This window comes from Oncorhynchus kisutch, linkage group LG30, assembly GCF_002021735.2.
Source record: "Oncorhynchus kisutch isolate 150728-3 linkage group LG30, Okis_V2, whole genome shotgun sequence".
Classification (NCBI taxonomy): Eukaryota; Metazoa; Chordata; class Actinopteri; order Salmoniformes; family Salmonidae; genus Oncorhynchus; species Oncorhynchus kisutch.
Genome location: NC_034203.2, coordinates 46,469 through 51,461, shown reverse-complemented (window position 1 = coordinate 51,461; position 4,993 = coordinate 46,469). Strand labels below are relative to the sequence as shown.

At 37.0% G+C, this 4,993-nt stretch overlaps 1 long non-coding RNA gene across 1 annotated transcript; it reads left to right on the top strand.

Annotated features, from left to right (window-relative positions):
- The first annotated feature begins 3,837 nt into the window (after positions 1–3,837).
- LOC116358662 (uncharacterized) lies at positions 3,838–4,769 on the top strand. The gene is made up of 4 exons (XR_004206447.1): positions 3,838–3,871; positions 4,264–4,375; positions 4,515–4,596; positions 4,690–4,769. It is a non-coding gene; the product is annotated as an uncharacterized LOC116358662 (long non-coding RNA).
- Positions 4,770–4,993: the final 224 nt, after the last annotated feature.

Here is a 4,993-nt window from a genome sequence, read left to right as displayed (position 1 = left end):
TGCTTTTTAACCCACAAGAGTCTAAGCCCTGTCTGGGCCGAGGGGTTTGTATCGGCCTTACTGCTATTTGCCCATACGCATTAAATAACAGATTCACTACATGGAACTGAAGTGTCTGTCCTAAATCTGAGAGATATAAGAAAGTTGACGAAATATATATATTTATTTATATGTATATATATTTTTTTCATGTTTTTATCCCCTTCTTTTTGGCACTAAACTGTCTAAGCCCTGGGGGGGCCTATGTAACACTTCTGTGTTAAATAGGCGGATTGAGACTGCTAGGCTACCTGCCGCCCGACATTTGTAAATTATGTAGAATATTACAATTTAAATAATAATAATGCAATACTAATTCCACACACTAACTAGGGTCAGTTAAAGAAAATGTTATGTTTACATTTTTTCCCCCAGCAATTGTCAATGATCAAGAATCCTGCCGAACAGAGAGTGTATGCTCCACCAAGAAGAAACCAAGGAAGCGTTCGCTCATTTACAGGATGTTTTCAGCTATAGGCAAAGCCTTGTCCGGTCCCTTTACTTCCTGCTATAAAAAGAAGAGCACCTAATCTATATTTCAAAATAAATATTTGAAATTAACATAATTGCATTAATTCTTCATGTTGAGTGTTTTTCATTATATATTATTGGATGATATAAAGTGTAGTAGTAGTAGAAGTTGTATAGTTGACTATAGTTGACTATATACATACATTAAAAAATAATAAGAATAGTGTGCAGTTTTTCACAATTCCTGATATTTAATCCTAGTAAAAAATCCCTGTCTTAGGTCAGTTAGAATCATCACTTTATTTTAAGAATGTGAAATGTCAGAATAATACTAGAGATAATTATTTATTTCAGCTTTTATTTCTTTCATCACTTTCCCAGTGGGTCAGAAGTTTACATACACTCAATTAGTATTTGGCAGCATTGCCTTTAAATTGTTTAACTTGGGTCAAACGTTTCGGTTGTTCTTCCACAAGCTTCCCACAATAAGTTTACTGAATTTTGGCCCATTCCTCCTGACAGAGCTGGTGTAACTGAGTCAGGTTTGTAGGCCTCCTTGCTCGCACACGCTTTTTCAGTTCTGCCCACACATTTTCTATAGGATTGAAGTCAGGGCTTTGTGATGGCCACTCCAATACCTTGACTTTGTTGTCCTTAAGTCATTTTGCCACAACTTTGGAAGTATACTTGGGGTTATTGTCCATTTGGAATACCCACTTGCGACCAAGCCTTAACTTCCTGACTGATGTCTTGAGATGTTGCTTCAATATATCCACATCATTTTTGTGGATATCACATCAAATAAAACTATAAATAATCTTATCTAAGTCCTTTACAATTTTAGGGGGTAAGTCAAGTGACAACGAGACATAAACCAATCTGGATAACCCTTCAGATTTGGATAATAATACTCAACCGTATAACGAAATATCCCTCATCAACCCGAGGTTCAATTAGTTAAAGTTCAATTCAGTCCTTTGTTTTTCATCCTTGCATATAACAATTTCAATATAAGTAACCTTATCTTTAATTGGGATACCAAATACTTCCTGTAAAACACAATCCTTGAATGGAAATAAGACTGACTTACTGATATTCATTTTCAAACCCGAAACTAAGGAAAAGTCTTCAATACAGGAAACTGCTTTAGAAACCTCATTCCTGTCTCTTAAAAATATTACGATTCGCCTAGCATTAATAGAAAAACAGAAATGGACATTTACTATCACAGTGACTAGATGAAGAATATTAAACTTGTATACGTTCACATGAATCAGGGTCTCACAAAAAGAAAAGTTCTTACTAGTTTGCACCACGCAAGTGGGTGACCTAAATTATATATATATATATATTTATACAATTGCAAATAACATTGTACCATAAATTGGTAAAAAGTAATAGCCATCAAGCTAACATTAAGTGTCAGTGTGAATTTCCCTGCCATAAAATAAATATATATATAACAAAAAGTTTGGCTCACACAAACAATGCTCTTTCCTCAAGAAATATAAAGTTTTATCAGATGCAAATAAAACTCACCTGCACAACTCACTTGATAAATCCAGCCTCAGATGATTCTGAGCTTCTTTGTCAAATGCTGTCAGATCCTCCTTGAACCTCAGGTTGTTCTTCTTTAAATAGTCATTTTTCTTTGCACTTTTCCATGTCATGTCCCTCACTGGAGATGAATCTCATGATCACTGGTCGTGGTGGCTGGTTGTTTTCCCCATCTCTCAGCCTACCCAGGCGGTGCACTACATCCAGAGAACCTGCAACAACATTTCGCTCCTCCTATTGCCCTGCAAATGTCTTGCTTTGATGTTCTCGTCCGATTTTTCTGCTATTCCATAAATTCGAAGATTCCATCTCCGACTATACCGGTCATTCTCGTTTACCTTTTGACTCCATTTCAGTGAGTTTCTTCTCCTGCTTTTCAACCTGAATGTTCAATGTTGCGTTCTGCTGCTTCAGAGTTTTTACTTCCTCAGCACTGAAATCAATCGATTTCTTCAGGTTAACGATACTGACAGTGTTCTTTTACACCAAATTCATGATGTTATCTGTACTCTCTTTGATTTTAGCCGTGAGGATGCGGACGATGTTGTCCTGTAGCTGGCTCATTGATGGTTCACTTCTCAGCTTCTTTGGAAGTTGCTCCTTGGTTGGGGTATTCGGGTATGAATCGCATTCACCCCCCTTTTTTACACTGCAAGCATATGAGTGAGTTTCAACAATGCCTCTTCTCTCCTTGGAAGTTTCAACATCCATTATCTCAGCAACAGTTTGGTCATGTCCTGATTACATGCTACTAGCTATGAAGACGTTAGCAGGCTAACTTAACGGCACACGCTGAAACGTTTCGATAGCTAGCTTGTTTGTTGGAAATCGTAAAAAATATGTCAATGGTTTGAATAATTACAAAATTATTCATTGTATGGTTAGATATCATTTTTGTGAAAATAATCAATTGCAACTGCAGTCTAAAACTATAAACTTTGTGAGAAAACCCAAAAATTGTTCCTCAGCTAGAAATGTTCCACCCTCTCATGTCGCCATCTTGACCATGTCACTGATTTCATGGAGCTCTCCTGCGCATCATTTACTTCACAAAATCCCACAAATGTGAAAGCGCCAGAAAGAAACATTGCGAGATTGTAAATATGTGTGAAAGTCAGAGATTTGAAAGCAGACGCTTTCATCCAAAGCGATGTACTGTAATGCGTACATACATTTTACTTTTGGGTGGCACAGGGAAATTAGACTTTTTCAAGCTTTTCTAAGCAATTTTTGTATCTCTTTCTTTGTAATACTGTATGTATTCAATCATTTCGAATTGATCACTTCCCACTGGGCACATACATCAATTCAATGTTTATTCCACGTTGGTTCAACGTAATTTAATTGGAATTACATGGATATTGTGTCACAGTGAATTTTATAATCTGCAGTCAATTTCATTATGTTTTCATTTGCCATGATTCTGACATTTCACATATGATCCTCATAGGATTAGGCTACATAATTACAGTGGTGCAGTAAATGTAATCTCAATTCAATACGATGTGCATATACTGTACATATAGCCATTATAGCTATTAAACCCATGTTCAGTGACTGTAATCTGTGACGCAAGTGGCCTAATATGTTTGTGACGTTCCATGGAACCCACAGTGTTGTTTAAAACTAGATTCTGATTGGCTTGCAGGTCATTCTACAGTGTACATTATAAATGAAAACGTGCTTTTATATCAGTGTTACAGATTCACATTACTGAACGTGTCTCAACCCGTACCATGCTTTTATCTGCCTAAAGGTATCTTCACACACGACTGGACAGGCCTTTTGGATACGCTTGTCCAAGGTAAGGATATGTGTCAAGCTATAGCCTACTTTTAATGTTTTAGTTCCGAACTCAAATTACTCCAGTTAAGTGATTAATCGTCAGAGTTAGTTGTTTTGACTGAGCAGTCCAATGACCAATGCTGTTTTTGGACTATGAGACCCTCGGCTATATACTATGATGAGCCAATAACATGCATAGATTGTGCATTAGGCATTGCACAAGTTAGTGTCTAGGTCAGAATATAAAGTTGCTACTTCCGTCAACTCAAGTTACTCAAGTCAAGTGATTAATCGTAAGAGTTAGTTGTTTTGACTGTCAAAACAAATAACTTTGATGGAATATTCCAAATTACAATGGCAATTATTCATCACAAATTCACAATATTACTTGTATTTCAATGATTCATCCAGGCCCAAGACATAAAGTCTCCTGAAAGCTGTGTAGTAATCATTCCATTGCTGACCCATAGGATGGTAATCACATACATGATTGGCTTCATCTAGAATCATGGATACCTTTCATGTGAGTACTCACACACAATATTTTTTTTACATACCTCAGAAGGAAGATACCTCAATATCTGGAAGCACTGTCTCGTGTACAATTGCTAATGCTATCTCTGAAATGTCTAACAAAATGTTGACTTGATCGTTTCATCAAGACCTTCTCATCACAAGTTGGAACTAGTGGTCAACATTGGGACAATGCAGCCATAAATAACATGGACCAATATTTTCATGGAGGTAAGCACTATATTTCTGATGGGTTTAAAGATTGTATTACATTATCTTACCATAGATATTTTTCCTCTAATTTGGCTCCCGTTCCTCCAACAGTGAGCAAGACCTGCCAGCAGAGCTCACTGGAGCAGGGAGACATGCCGTCATCCTTTTGGCACCTGACAAAGTACTTTTTTTCTTCTAAATAACACTATAGTAACATCTTCTGCACAAAGTTACATTCCTAATTAGATTGGTGTTAAGTGAGAACGAATCCTAAAGATGGTCCAATGGGCATGGTCTGAAGCCTCTCGTCATCTAGGTATGTTGAACCGTCTGATTTCTTGCAGGCTTGAGATTCAGATCCTGCTGAATGATGTTAAGCATTCGATTAACCACATGCAGGGGACGCTGAACACCA